Source organism: Hypomesus nipponensis, chromosome 13 (assembly GCF_054491055.1).
Source record: "Hypomesus nipponensis isolate SF chromosome 13, ASM5449105v1, whole genome shotgun sequence".
NCBI lineage: Eukaryota > Metazoa > Chordata > Actinopteri > Osmeriformes > Osmeridae > Hypomesus > Hypomesus nipponensis.
In genome coordinates this window covers 8,848,603-8,864,770 of record NC_140373.1, presented here as the reverse complement: position 1 = coordinate 8,864,770, position 16,168 = coordinate 8,848,603, and the positions used below count along the sequence as shown (strand labels likewise).

Here is a 16,168-nt window from a genome sequence, read left to right as displayed (position 1 = left end):
CACCATCCACATCTTCATTTAGAATGACAAACAACATTCTTGAACACTGGAGCCATAATTTAGTACCGTCAGAGTTACACAGTTATTAAGAACCCCATCATTCAAAATACCTTTTGAAGGAGGAGTCAATAAGAATTTTAGGACCTGGAGGTCAGTTCCACCATTTTTGAGTTTTACTCCTCTGCCACTTCACCTCCACCCATTATCCACTCTCTGTCATAACTTAAATTCCTTGATGCCTCTTCACCTGCTTGTGGCCCTGACCATCCTTCTGGACATTTTTCTACCCAGACATATTTATGTGACAGGAGTTACGTACAGCTGCTTCATTAAAACTATCCCTTCCCTTCTCCTTCTTCATCCTCTTCATCTACCCAACAGTACCCTGCAACAAGTGGCGCTTTCCTTAGATTATTTTTATTCATCCCATGTAGGGAGCGTGTAGGCGTGTGTGTGCATTTGTGCTCCTGACAGGGAACAGAAGGGGGATATTTCATATATTGGGATTATGGATCTCTACGATTTATACAGGACTGACAGAGCTGTGAGATAGTTTTTAATATGAGCAGATTCTCTTTCCTTCCCTGTCTCTCCCCCCCCCCCTCTCTCTCTCTCTCTCTCTCTCTTTCTCTCTCTCCACCCCTGGACAACCTGACTGAGTTAGCTGCTGATAAAATTTTAGTGCCCATGGTAATGTTCTTGGTATAGTTCTGCCTGGCCCCCGCTAATAGCGAAGGGTAGTATTTACCCCCACTAGACTCAGAGGCACTCCTGCCCCCTCCCCCATCTGGTCTCTCCCAAGGCAGGTCCTAGGTCCTACTTGTCCTGTAGGCCTACTCCTTTACCACACACCTATTTCTTCTTCTGTATTTACCATCTATCAGCCTTCATTCGAGATACAAGATAGATGAAGTTGCAAAAATACCAAGAGTTATTTTTCTCCCCTTTGCAAACTGAACAAGGCCAAATATTTAAATTCCTGCCAGACCTTCTGTCTGTCCATTTACAGGTGAGCACATCACTTGCACGGGCCCAGTATTAACCCTTTCCAGAGTTAACCATTAATATGGGGTTAAAGTCTATTTGCATCCAGACAAAGGGGACATGGGCCATCCATCTCCACATTGAGGCAGGGGGCTGTGGGGGGAGGGGTGTGTGTGTATGAATGGTGGGAGGGAATAGAGTGTGTGTGTGTGTGTGTGTGTGTGTGCATAGAACAGTCCTCTAGCAGATAAATGTGTTGCCCTCAGGGGTGCGTTTACATAGGTGAGGACTGACTGTTGGGCAACCCGAGAGTGATTTATCTGGAATACCACCACCTACCCCCGCTCCTGCAGGACTGCACTGAATAAATTGGTTTTCTATGGATGAAGTAGCCTACTTCACTTAGTGTGTGTGTGTGTCCACTCCACCTATAAGCACACAAGCAGCCACATAGAAACACATATATGCAGGGTCAAAATTGAGAAGAATATGAACCATATATACCACACCATAAGGTTAGGCAGCTCAGGAGCAGGGATGACCGAATTAGCTATTCACATAATATGTTCTTAATTTGACCTTTTATTTGAGGCTTTAATTATTTAATTCTATAATGTTCCGTTTTAATTTACTTTCAATACCGTTGATGTTTCCATTCATTTGACCAGGTGAGCTGTTTACAATACAATTAATGCAGCTTTCTTTCCTTATGAAAATATAGATCCTCAATGTAGATCCTCTTCGTCCTCAAATGGGATTTCCGAGCAACGATTACAGAACGCTAGACTGCTCCTAGCGCCGGGGCTCCCTCCAGCCATCAGCACGGGTATCCCCCTACACCCTCCTCCTTTTCTCTCTTTCTCCCTCCCTCCCTCCCCCACTCTCTCCGCCGCTCGGTTGTGGAGGGGAGGGAAGGGGAGGGAAGGATCTCTTCCTCACAACTCGCCCCTGGAAGCCCCAGCTGCCGTGCGGGGCGGCGCGACCACAGATACGGGAGCAGCGGTGGTGGGACATAGAGGCGAAAACGACGAAATCAAGCAAAGCACACTACAGGACAGAGGGAAAGCTGGATGGATCGAAGCAATGTTGTTTGATGGAAGGAATCCTTCGTTTCGAAGACGGAGAAACGGGCAAGTCGTCATACAGAGAAAGTGTTCTCTTTTTGGGATTGGGGGATGGGGACTTTGGAACGACAACACGGACGACTAAAACATACTCTCTCGCTCCAGCACGAAACGGACAACTTGTATTATTAGTTGAGGCGGTGATATGTGTTTTCATCGGTAACATGTGAGGCTACCGGCAAATACCAAGGATGGTTTCATATTCGAATTCTACAACGACACGGGAGCGTAATGAAAGCGCGCGACACAAGATAATGGAACGCCCCCAGTGGCACGCCGTTGAGTGCTTCAGCGCGCGATTTTCAAACCCTTGGTTTTGCATATGAGGTTTATTTGTATTCTTGTGCTGAACAATATCCGTCTGAACCTCTCAAGTTACAACCGGCCTGTACAGACTGAACTAAAATCAAGGAAAATCGATAACATATTGGAAAGCCTAGCCACAGTGACGACGTACGAAAAATTCCACACTATAGAGAAACATTTGGAATCCGGAAGGATTAAAAAAACAAAAGAAAATAAGGTAAATTCTAAATGAGTGTAGATTTCCTTTGCTTTTGTAGTCCACAATCTTAAAATGTTTTAAAGTATCGTATCCTATGCGTTATTAGTCTCATATTAAATATTAAGACTAGCGTAAACATGCAATTGTGCAAACGATAAAACATTCTCCAACATAAAAGATTGTGTTACAATTACAGGACTTAATTAGATGTTATCATATTTTCAGAAATGTTAAAAAATCATATTGCCCATCCATAAAATGTGGCATATGCTCAGTCTACAGATACCACATATGCATAGCCTATTTAAATAGCCTACAATTTACAGCAACAACATTTTCAAAAAATAGGAGGCAATAAAATAAAAAAAAACTTGTAGAGTATTACTTCAATTAAAAAAAATGATAATTCATTCACTCATTCTTCCTAACCCTGGGGTAGTTAGTTTGTTTTTGAAAAAAATAATAGTAAACAGATTTTTTTAAGCAACGGTTGATTTTGTCTGTTTATGAGCTTCGTGAGTGTTTGGAAGGCCCTAACTCTTTTCTACGGGAAGCATTGGTGCATTCAAAGCGTAAAACCCACACCAATAAAACCTTAAAATCGATCAAACGGGTGGGGTGGGCGCGCCACATTCGCCATGTTGAAATCCTTTGTATGCAAGAATACCTAGATAAAGAGTAACCTATTAACGTAAACCTATTTAATTTAAATCACTCTCCAGAAAGATCATGCATAAGGTTTTCTGAAAGTGATATTTGAAACAAAACAGCCAATTTGTATGATAAACGGTTTGTTTAAGTTAGGCATAGGCTACTTTATTAGAATTGTGAGAATGTCCTGACGATAATATTTTAATTAACATATTTAGTTTTTACAATTCAGACAGATTAAAGTCAAATACAGTTTATGTACTTTAATCCTTAATATTATATTATGCTCGAAGACTTTATGCTTTAACACAGGTATAGGTCTATTTACGCTTTGATATAGGCCTATAGGCTATATTTTTCTTTAATCTTATGTTATAGATAGGGTACATAGGCTGTAAATAAAAAAAGGCACAGGAAATAAAAAAGTAGCCTAATCTGTATTGGAAGGACGGTTCAGGTTTAATCTACAAAACAGGCTACTGAATATATAGGCATTAAGAGCACACATGCAAATAGTTAAAGACAATCTAATTAATATGAGACATAGACCTAGGTGACATAATTCAATAGACCACAAAGATATTCAAAATGTCGCATCTGTTTGTTTTTTTCTACTATCCTATATTAACAGATTGTATCATCTATAACACATGGGATACAAATTCACGGCATTTGTTTCATCATGTGTACGTGGCCTATATCTTACAGATCTTTAGCTTTCTCTGCGTTGGCTGGATCCATGCTCACACCAACTGTAGACCATAGGTATTCCTTTCCATAGAATAAACCCACTGATTGTTGCTTTTTAATTATAAATGACAAATATGCACACAAATTGGTGTTATGTATTGTGGTTGATTGAATTTTAACAAGCTGGCATTGGAACAAGCGCTCAAATTGCTCTTTTTTTGCGAGTAAGTCAAGTTTGTGGAGAATGGCAAGGGTGGCCCGAATAGCCCGTGCACGCTGTTTTGAAGTTAATTCGAAGCGACTGCGGCGGGAGGGGGAGCTTTGGAGTATGAACATGATGACGGCGATAATAGCAATAATAATAACAGGGCCATCTGAAAGCAGGGCGCAATGCTAAATGTATTAGGAGGAAAATATCAACATTTTCTCAGGTCCTCCTCAGATCTAGATGTATATTTGTGTTTAGGCCCATTAGTCATGCACAGTAATGAAATCCATAACACTGAGAAAATGGAGACCAAGTAGCTATTCACAAATCTGAGAGACAAGTTGCGTATATAGGCATATCGCCACTCGTCGGTTAAATGGTTTGGACAATACAATCTTCTTGAATTCGCCTATGATAACAATAGGCTTGTAATTTACGTGTATGTGTGTGTGCACGTGTGTATGACGATGATGTCACGACTTCTAGTCTTAATAAAATATGTTCTGATTAAATTAATATTTTCCGATGCTTTGATTGTGTGTAACTGATTAATGTTGTAAATATGCGTTCAAAATAATCATTGCGCACGATTAATCAATGGAGAGAGGAAGCAAATGTGGAAGGCTTCTATCGCATGGCCTAAAAGTTTCAATTAGTTCCAAATGTTTTCAAGATCTTATAACTGAAGTTTACCTTTTTACTTTAACAAAGATATACGGTTTAAATTGTCTAATGTAATACAATATAATATTTTGGCGTCCTTATTAAAATGTGTCCATCATGAAACTGAACGCCATGGCTGCAGATGTAGGCCTATCCATGCAGACACAATATGCCATAGACACGTTTGACTGATATCAAAACGGCTCTCGCTAACATAGTTGTTTTATGCTATAGGCAGTTGCTTCCCCAACGGAATGTTGATATCGCAAGATAACGTGTAGCAGCGTTACAAAGGCGAGGATATGTCGTCTTATGAAGCTCTCTCTCTCTCTCTCTCTCTCTCTCTCTCTCTCTCTCTCTCTCTCTCTCTCTCTCTCTCTCTCTCTCTCTCTCTCTCTCTCTCTCTCTCTCTCTCTCTCTCTCTCTCTCTGTGTGTGTGTGTGTGGCAAGAGTGTGTGTGTGTATGTGTGTGGTGGGGGGTACCACAGGTCCTTACCTGTCTTACCTGTCTTTGCAAAAGCAAAGAAGAAACGAAGCTATAGCCGCAGACAGTTCGAAATCATTGTAAATTAATTCACTTTGCAAACGCAATGTTTTACAAGTAAACAATGAAACCGTTTCTCAGAGATCACACGAGAGAACTGAGAGTGACCTTGTATTACCAACCCCATTTTGGATTTGATAACGGATTCTTTACGGACTGCAGACTTATTATATGGTATTGAGCCAAAAAGCTATTGATCTGAAACGTGATTTGCGCACCAAAACGGAATTTAAACTCGCCGGATCTGTAGTGCAGAGTTTGGATCTCAGTGGAAACGGGCCTGCTTACACAGGCGCCCTGAATGGCTTCCATCTTCTCAGAACCGGTCAAGCATGTCTGAAAGGGAGCAAACTTATAACCAAAGGCTGTTTTTAACTGCCTATATGGTGTAGACCAAGCCCTGGAACACAAAGGCGTACACGATGTAAGTTTAGGATATTCTACTTTTCCAATACCCTAATATGCGACACATCCGCATTTCCGTTTCCTTGTCGCAGATGGAGTGTCATTTTCTAATGATATATTGCCTACTTTTCTTGTTGTCCTCCTAAGAATACATAGGAGCCGTCCTCTGGATGCCAAATGCCTTTTCCTGCTACTAGTTGATTGTAGTTGACCAAACCACAGAGCACGCCGGGGAGGGGCAGTTTCTAGAATCGGGCTTCTCTCGCCTCCCCGCTGGGCTGGGACGGGCGGCGGGCGAATCTTAACCCCTGTAGGCTGAAGGCGCCCAGCTAGGAAATACAATACAACGTCAATTAAATGCAGTCTCCGCTGCGATTTTGAGCAATGAATGATAAATTGGCATTCGTTCTCACACGGTAGGATCTTTCAAATTGCAATAATAGGCCAAATCGTTATGTAAAATATTCAGCCTACATTTACCAAATATGGTCCAGTTGGTTAGGTTTTGGTATCTGTCTTTATTGTAGATTCCAGTTTAAATAACTGGTCTGTCTCAAGGCGCGTGTTTAAGGTCAAACTATTATACTGCTATATTGTTATCTGCGAGGACAAATGTGGAGAATAAAAATGTATCTTCGACTACCACATTTACGTGGAGCCGAATAATTTCGTGGCTGTCGACCGTGAAATTAGAACATGGAATAGACGGTTTAGCGGTAAACAGTGTAAACAATAATTATAAACATAGGCGAGAGATAGACTGACAGTCTAACACCGAGGGTCTCACAGAGACGGGACTTCACCCCAGGGTTGAGTCTACAGGCCACTCAACAGAAATACCCTGTACTTATGTGTCTTGTTTTATAACAATTTAACTGGCCACATCTCTCAAAGTTGCAAGTTCGTGCGAATTAGAGAACGCTGTTTGTTTGCATAAGCAACCCTTCTAACCGTTGCAGCAATAAGTTGGCTCGATCCTTTCATAGACATTCAGCACATAGCTCCATTCCTTATTGGGGGCATAAAAACAACAAGCGCTATTCATTAGCCAATCTGTAGACCCACTCTGATATTTTCACATACAAGCCTTTCCCAATTACCTCACCGTGTTGAAAACACTCATTTGATAGAACAGGAAAATCGATGCAACATTTTTCTCTCCCTGCCTTTCATTTATACAGACACGAGCATGTTAACACAGTGAAACGAAACATGTTGCAACTGTGAGAAAATATTATCTGTAAATTCATGTTAGCTAGTGAGCTCGTCGACCTGAATGTGAAACATGAAGGCCGATCCACGGATACTGCAGCCTCCTAGAATTTTCTGCCTGGTCGACATAGTAAGAGTTATTTATATTCATGTTAGTTGGCCATGGTTTTCAATATATATATACACGTTTTTAAAAGTGAAAATCAACAGATGTTGGCCAATTTATAAAAAATAGATTATTGTTAATAAACACCACAGCTCTTTTTTCTTCTTCTTTTTTTTTCTTCTTCCAAATTACATTATGCAAATAGTGCAAAAAAAGAACCTTAGTTTTTTTTATTTGAACAATATTATGTCTACATGAATTGCTTGATTGAATAAACTGTTTTGATCATCTTGTATTCAATGTAATTGCTAAAGTAAAAAGATTGGGGAAAAAAGAACTGTAAAACCATATTCATAGTGAAAAGGCTGGTATTCCTCCCATTGACTCGTATGTTACCATAGCTGTGAACAATAAATATATCAAAGAAAGAAATACTGTTGTACTGGTGGTTATTAAGGATCCTCTGTGAGATGCCTATTGTTGACTTAGTTTTTATGCACACACACTCTCACCCACATACGCTTTCACTGAGGCTGGTGGTGTGAAGGTTTGGGTAGGTTGAGGTGGGTAAAATAACTATAGATTCCTACCTAACCTTGGCACGAGCTAGCTGGGGTGGAGCTTGCCAGGACAGAGGGGCATATATGGCCGGGGGGAAGGGGTGTGTGGGAGCAGGGCAGATGAGGGGGGCAGGTGTGTTGGCTTCCCTAAGGAAGGAAGGAGACAGGGAGGTCACTGGGGGTCAGCAGAGGGAAGGGGAGAGGAAAGGAAAGACAGAGGGAAGGAGAGAAGTTGGAAGAGCTGATAAAGGGTAAGGAGAGAGAAGTAAAGAAAGAGAAGGCCTTGGAAAAAAGGAAGAGAAAGAGTGAGATGGGAAAGACTGAGAGCGAGAGACAGGCACAGGGTAGTGGGGAAGGGTGGGGATCTCTCTACTAACGTGTGTTTCCGGCATGGGATAGTCCATTCATCATTTTCACGTGCTGCGTTTAGCTTGGAAGAGTGGAGACCATAGCAGTACGAGGAGAATTAATGTGTGTGTGTGGGTCTGTGTGCGTGAATGGGGGGAGGGGCACGTCAGTTGAGAGTGGGAAGGATGACCAAACCAGATGTGTGTGTGTGTGTGTGTGGGGGGGGGTGTTAGAGGTGGGGGTGTCATGGGGGTCAGATCTACCCCTCTTTCCCATCCCAGGCTGACATACGTGTCATACACAACACCCCTCCCCCCTGCCTCCCGTCCCTGCTTATTGATGAAATGGATAAAGAGAATCACTCTCACATACTGAGAGTTTATGTACAGGAACCCTCACCCCCCCCCCCATTTATGCACACACTCAAGCACACACTTACACACTTACAGCACAACACCATGACATCATATGGAGGCACTAACAACTAGATCCCACAAAAGAGACCCGCCCCAATGCGATAAAAGCGTACAACTAAGTGGACACACGCACACACACGCACACACACACATATCAAAATGACTTCATCCACAAAGATCACTGTCCACCGTGTTTCAGATCGTCGTCTTCTCACTTGTTCTGTATGCTCAATGGAGTTAAAGGTGGTGCTGTTTGGTATGACGTGAGCCTGAAAACCCAAGTGTGTGCATGTGTGTGCGTTCAGAGTTCAGAATGAGGTCAGGTGACATAACGGATGATCCCGTCAGGGTCTCAAACAAACCCTGGCCGCCATGGCAACAGGCAGAGAGATGCACGAGGTAGAGAGAAAAAGAGAGAAAAGAGATGAGAAGAAAGGACGAAAAGCAGGTTGTGGGAGAGAGGGGAGGGTGAAGACAGAGGAAAGGAGGTGACAAGAGCAGAGAGGACAGTCAAGGAGAAAGGGGAAAGAGACCATTTGAGGGGGAGGTCAGTGGGCAGGACACACATCACTAACCTCAGACTAAACTACAGACTACGATATCTCACACACACACACACACACACACACACATCTCTCCTTCTCCCTTTGTCTCTCCCTTTCATTTCTACCTCTCTGTCCTGATATGCATTACCATTGTCTGACCACAGATCTAGGATCATCCCCCACCCCTCCTCCTCCACATTCAATAACTTTCCAAACATAAATCTGCTCCAGGAACTCCATCTGTGGCTAACTTCCTCCAGGTTGAAGGAAATCACCTTTTGGAACCTGTAACTGGATTGATGACCCAGGGCACCCCCTACTGGCCACAGCACATACCACATGTTGATGAGAGGACAAACCTGTCCACGAGAGCGGTCTACAAGGGCATTTCATATGCAGGTATTTCCTGTGGAAGAGGGTTTGGATGGGGGACAGGGTACACATGGCTATGGAAGGTCACATCAGTAAATGCTAACACCTGTGGGGAACAGTATATGGCTCGTCATGACATAGACATGCAAGTCAAACCAAACGGGCAGATGCAGGAGGCCTGCACACGTGCACGCAGGCTACACATTCTGCACACGCAGATACACAGATGCGCTCAGGCACACAGATGCACGCACACACACACACACACACAGGCATGCACAGGAGGCGAACATCTGTAAGGGATTTGTACAGTGAGATGATACCCAATAATAAATAATGCGAACATTTGAAACTCATTTGGGTCCCCCTCTGTGTGACCCCAAACAAGGTCAGAGGTATGTGCTTGTGTGTGTACGTGTGTGTGTGTGTACGTGTGTGTGTGTGCGGTTTTAGAATGCTGTGAAACACAGAATTACTATGGAGGATGGGGCTGGGCGTAGGTGGGTGGGTGGTTGATTGGCGGGGTGTGTTTATGTGCGCGTGAGAGGTGGAAGTCTCTGAGTGACTTGAAGAGAAATGAAGGATGATTTTTATGTGGCAGCTATTTGTTGGTGAATGCTGGAAGCCGTGCCTCCTTTAGCAATAGAGAGGGGTGGGTGTTGGAGGGGTGAGTGGTGGAGGTGGTGGGGGGAGGAAGAGGGGGTGATGTCTGCTAACCCATACTTTACTTTCATCACCAGGAGGGCAGAAACTGTGCTGTCGGTCACAGAGAACATACACGGAGCACAGCGGTATAACTACAGAGGAAAGATATGACCAAACAGAAGTGCTGAAGATAAAGACAAACAGTGAACTACATCAGACTTTCCAGGCTAGAGGGCTCAACCAAGGACCGGATCATTCGTGTGATAAAAAAAAATGTACAACATAAATATAGGCCTACAATAAAATGGTACAAATTACAAAGAATAAAGGTGTCTTGTCAGGTTTTATATTGAACAACAGTTCATTGTTAGGCTCATGTTTCTCAGTTAGGGGTTAATAGTGGTAGCTAAAAGAGGCTGGTAGAAATATCTAGCAGAGGCTGGTAGGGGTGACCAGTAGAGGCAGGTAGGGGTATCTAGTAAAGGCTGGCAGGGAGTAAATAGTAGAGGCTGGTGGAGGTATCTCGCAGAGGCTGGAAGAGGTAACTCGTAGAGGCTGGTGGAGGTATCTCGTAGAGGCTGGAAGAGGTAACTCGTAGAGGCTGGAAGAGGTAACTCGTAGAGGCTCGTAGGGGTAGCTAGTAGAATACGGTAGTGGTAGTTGGGCCCAATCAGGTCTCACACGAGTGACCTGGCCTTAGGAAAAGGTTTTGATGGGGTCAGTTTGATCAACGCCAGTGACAGTTATGACCTTTCAAATCAAGGATGTGTGTGTGTGTGTGCGTATCCTGGGGAAGGCCAAATGAGTCAGGGTGGTATATAAATGCGTCCACATGTTGGGGGGTATACATATCTCTGTGCCCTATGGGGATATCCCCCTGTGTTGAAGGGGTGGGGGCTTAGTGGTGTGTGTAGTCCGTTTCTTCTTCTCTCTGTATCTCTTACATGCACGCGCGCACACACAGACACATGCACACACCCACACACTACTGGGATGCTATACTTTGTATAACTCAGAGGCTTTCTGCTTTTGGCCCTGAGTAAAGGGAAGCGTGTCCTTGGCAGGGGCTAAATGGATGAAAGTAAATTAAAGTCTCAATTATGTGTGTGTGTGTGTGTGTGAGAGAGAGAGAGAGAGAGAGAGAGAGAGAGAGAGAGAGGGAGAGAGAGTGGGAAAGAGTTTGGTGTGTGGTAAATAAAAGTCACCATTATGTAGCTCTTCAATAAATAGCTGCTCCCTTGTCCCCCACGCTCCAGAAAGAGAGGCGGAAGATAGAATCACAAAGAGCACCCGTGCCTTTTCATCTAGAACTACAGACAGCGCGATCACTTTGCTCTTCCTTTCCCTCTTTCTGCTGTACATCCTTCTCTACCCTTCTCCCCCTTGCCCCCCTGATCCATCCTTCTTCCCCTCTCCTCGCTACCCCTTTCCATACCACCTCCCCCTTCTCTCCCCCCTCTGTCCCCTGACTATAGAACCTGCTCTGTGAAAGAAAGAGAGGGAGAGAACAGAGAAGGGTAGGCGTGCATCCTCAGAGAAAGAAAAGAAAAAAGAAAGAAAGGGGCAACAGAAGAAGCAAATAAGAGAAGAGAAGTCTAGTTTGCCAGTGAGAGGTACTTATTGGGTACTACATAAGTTATGTGTGTGTGTGTGTGTGTGTGTGTGTGTGTGTGTGTGTGTGAATGATGGCCGGAGGCTTCACACACAGGACACGTGTCTTCTCTTCGAGTTCTGCATTCTCACCAGCCAGACTTGGTCGAGGAAGCTGGATGGCCGTGCGAGGCTGCTTATGGGACTTAAAGAGTTATTTCCTGTTTATCAGGAAGCTTAATGTGTTTCTTTCTCCCACAACCCATAATCCCCTGCTTCTCAGTCAGCAGCTGCTGTGTGGCCATCCTCGCAGACACATACCTGAGTGACAGGACAGAGGGCAGTAGAGGAAGAGAAAGAGAGAGACAGAGGGAGGAGATAGAAAGAGAAAGAGAGAAGAGAGAGGCTCCGGAGAAGGAGCTTCTCTGCAAAGCAGGGAAGGCGGGATCGAGTAGGGAAGGAGTGAAGGGGTGGAAGAAGAGAGGGAGGGAAGGAAAAGTGGAGGGATGGAGATGGATATATACAGCTAGGCTGTTACACCTGACCCCTGTATGGAGTTCTAGGGACGTCAATTAAAGGAGATATACGACTGAGTGAGCTTACGCTACTTCACTGGGTCAGCTCAGTCAGGCTGATAGACTGTGTGACCTCCTCTGGATCTCCGCCTCTCCACACTTAAGACTCCACGGAGAATGAGACACTACCGTCTCAGCCAAAGCCTGCAGGAATTCCCTTCCGCTCTGTGCCAAAACTAAGCTGACTAGCACACACGTGTGCACATACACGCACACACACACACACACACACATACGTGTGCGTTCATACCCCTTTCCCCTCTGGAGCTATATATTAGAAGAAGAGGTAGATGTTTCAGTGTATGCTGCTTACGCTCCCTCTCTCCCTCTCTCCCTCTACCTCTCTCTCTCTCACACACACAGAGGCTGTAGATCATGATTGTGGGCTGGGGTGTCAGCACTCATACACACAGTGTTCCTTATAGCAGGGTTTAATAGAGGAGACCCAGCATGAATCCACACAGACACTCTGTTCCATTCAAACACACAGGTAACAGTCTCCACCATTCACACTGTACTCTCTCCCTGGAGGGGAATATACAGACTGTGTGTGTGTGTGTGTGTGTGTGTGGGTGGGTGTGGGTGTGCACGCACGTGCATGTATGTGTGTGTTTGTGCTTGAGAATATTCACACTTGAATCGCGTGCTCTCATAATTGTATAAGTGTACTTGTGATGCTATGTGTGTGTGTGTGCGTGTGTGTGTTGGTGTGTGTGTCTGTGTGTTGGTGTGTGTGTGTGTGTGTGTGTGTATGTGTTGGAGAGTCGAGAGGACGGGAGCCATACTGACCCATCAGTACTACTCTGTCACCTCTCCTCTTTATAGGTCTGGCCTTTTAAAAACACTGACGATTTATGGTCAGTTTAGGCAGTATTTCAGACTGTGTGTGAGTGTGTGTGTGTGTTAGACTTGGATTGGTTAATGTGTTTATTTCTGCAGAGGGGGGGTCTAATTGAGCCCTACCTTCAAAGTGAAATTAGGTGTGTGTGTATGTGTGCTTGGGGCATCATCAGTCCCAGGCTTTTGGGACTACAGCTGCTGAATGGTATTTGATAAGCACGGAATCTCTCCACCCGTCCTCCCTAAAATGATTTAAGCAAATTCAGCTACAAACCAACTTCTGTCTACCTATAAGCCTGACCTTATCCTGGCTGTGAGCCTGCCCACCCACACAGCCAATCTTTGGAATTTGAGTGGTTGGGAATGTCCATCTATAACCAACATGATTAGGCCACACATCCTTTCTCTTTGTAATCTGCCAACTGAAATCAGATTGAAGTTATCCATAATACGGTCACATTGGAAGGTAGGGCCTGTAGGCATGACTATCATGAATTATGACCATGTCGTTTATAAATATGACTTCTCTGGATGGTAGGTAAGACGTTTTTAAATACATTTTCCGAAAACCTTTTGAGGTTGACTGAACAGGTCAGGCTTCCTCAAAAAACTAAACACAGAATGAAGTTAGATTGTTGTGAAAACCTAAAGATCTATAGGGTCCTTGATGTCCTGCTATGAAAACATTGCAACATTCACTTGACAGTTGTGTCGATGTTGACTGAGTTTGGATCCACTGTAGCTTGCCAAAGCCTTTTTTCATGGATCATCAGGCCCACAGCCATGACACAGCTCTCAACTGCAAATTATATTTAATTGGGGCTCAGCCCCAACTGTGCAAAATCCTATCCCTGGTTTGTGTGTTTGTGTGTGTGTGTGTGTGCATGTGTGCAATCCAGGCCTAAAATAGGTGACTGAGAGAGATACCCCAAGACCGTTCTATGTGAAGGATTGAGTTATCATGATCCCAAGAATGTTATACTGACACTTTCACAATCTGTCAATCACACACACACACACACACACACACACACACACACACACACACACACACACACACACATGCACGCACACACACACACACACACACAATTCTACAGATGGTGACTAGACCTTAAGCCACTATCCAGTTTGTTAACAGCTTGTTCTGTACTCACTGAAATGTCTGTCTTCTCTTACACACCCTCAGTCACAGACCAGCAAATGTAAGCGTATCAGCACTATCATTTCAGTAAACACTATGAAAGATACAATCAGACACTATCCTGTCCGTGCATTCATAAGAAAACGCTGTCTACACACATTTTTTGGACATAATTACCCTTTTTTTTATCGTTACATTATTGACAGGTATTGTTGCTACAGTCTTAGGAACAGAAGATGAGTACAACTGGAGGCTTCCCTGTCGTTCTTCACAGGCTCTCCACTGATTGTAAAAGAACCATTTACTCCCGCGATGGCCGATGCTGACCATTCAGCCAAGAAAACAGCTTTTGTCCTGTTCTTCTATCTCTAGTATTAGCCCGTGGTCGTTAGCCCTGGGACCCCAGAGTATTGCGGATGGTCAAATGACAAAGTCGGAGTAGAATGCAGTGAAGCCCGCGGACAAAGGTAGGCTATGTTCAGTTAGACAGCCAGGCTCTCTCTCTCTCTCTTGCTCTTCTCTTTTAGAGGCGGGTCTGAAAACCCCATTCATGGGCAGCAGCAGCCTAATGCCGCGCTGTAATTAAATGTGATTACTGAAGCTGAGGGCTTCTCCTCCTCCTCCTCCTCCTCCTCCAGCAGGCCACACAGGAACATACTGCCGTTCATTAGGGTAACTCAGACAGCAGGACAGAGTGACAATACACTGTCACATCGATTTTGAAGGTGGACACTGTCTCTTTCTTTCTTACTTTCTTTTTTTCTGTGGTTCTCTATCTCTCTTTCACACACACACACACGCACACATAGACACTCATCCCTCCTCTCATTCTTCTTTCTATGGTCCTTCAAACATTCACACACATACCATACATACACATGATCCTTCCAAAACACACATACATACACACACAGTCCGGTCCAACATATACAGTTGGTCCCGACACACACACTCCGTCTCCCCTCCAGTTTCCTGCGCAGACTCCGGCCCCTGGTGCTCATGGGAAATAGCGAGCATGCCTGGCCCCACAAAGACGTCCTTTCAGCCGCCCGCATGCTTGACCTCTCCGAGGTCACCGCTTTGCTTTGTGCCCCGTAACCCCTCCCTGACCTGAGGTCATCCAGAGAGGAAAGGGGTCAAATCCAGATGCCTGTGTCTAATTTCACCCCGACTGGGTTATCCTCCAAATCTGCCCTGAAATTTGCCCCTCAAAACCCACTACTACATAGTTAGGATCAGTGGTGCCCGTGTTCTACTACCCTGCTAGCCCACAGATATGGCCCCCCCCTGCGACCAAGACCCCCGAACCCCTCCCCCCATCCACACACATATGCACACATGCACACTGAAACTGCCCTAATACCACAGCCCTACCTTAAGGGATTAGGTGTGGAGAGACATGTAGACACACACACACACACACACAAAAACACACACACTAGCTGTGGGTCTACCTTGAGGGATAAGCCGTGGACAGACAGGACCCTCCAGCCAATCAACCGCTCTGTCACATAGATTTTGAGGGGTCAGTGGAGCACAATGGCCAGGATTTTCTTGTCTTAACCTCTACTATTCCTCCCCCTCTACACAACACACAATCACACACAGACACACATGTCTCCTCTACATTACATGTCACACACATGCATACACCGCTGTGCCCTCAACTCTCTGGTCTCCTCCCTTCCTTTATTGCTCATCCACCTCCAGAAGCTCCATATGGTCCCTATATTTCAGATCTTCTCTCCCAACAGAGAGCGTGCCTGGTTAGGGAGAAGTGGTCCACTATGCCCCCCTTTCTGGTCCACCCTTAGCCAACACATTAGTCATCTCTTGGAGTGGCAGGTCTGGGATCCACTTAGCCTCTCGAGACAAAATAACTTGAGATGTAAAAACTGACTGTAGATCAGTGTTTCATAATAATAATATTGTATTCATTTAGCAGATACTGTCATCCAACAGATCACACATTAGGGATTCTAACCTTCAACCTTCTGATCAATAGCAATTTGCTCTATCACAGATCTACACCCAGAGTTCT

At 44.6% G+C, this 16,168-nt stretch overlaps 1 long non-coding RNA gene across 2 annotated transcripts; it reads left to right on the top strand.

Annotated features, from left to right (window-relative positions):
* The first annotated feature begins 1,930 nt into the window (after nt 1-1,930).
* Nucleotides 1,931-10,283, top strand: LOC146259861 (uncharacterized). 2 transcript variants are annotated; one of them, XR_014729625.1, is made up of 3 exons: nt 1,931-2,631; nt 9,222-9,360; nt 10,074-10,283. It is a non-coding gene; the product is annotated as an uncharacterized LOC146259861 (long non-coding RNA). The 2 variants fall into 2 exon arrangements; XR_014729626.1 differs by having other exon boundaries at nt 9,193-9,360.
* The last annotated feature ends 5,885 nt before the right edge of the window (nt 10,284-16,168 follow it).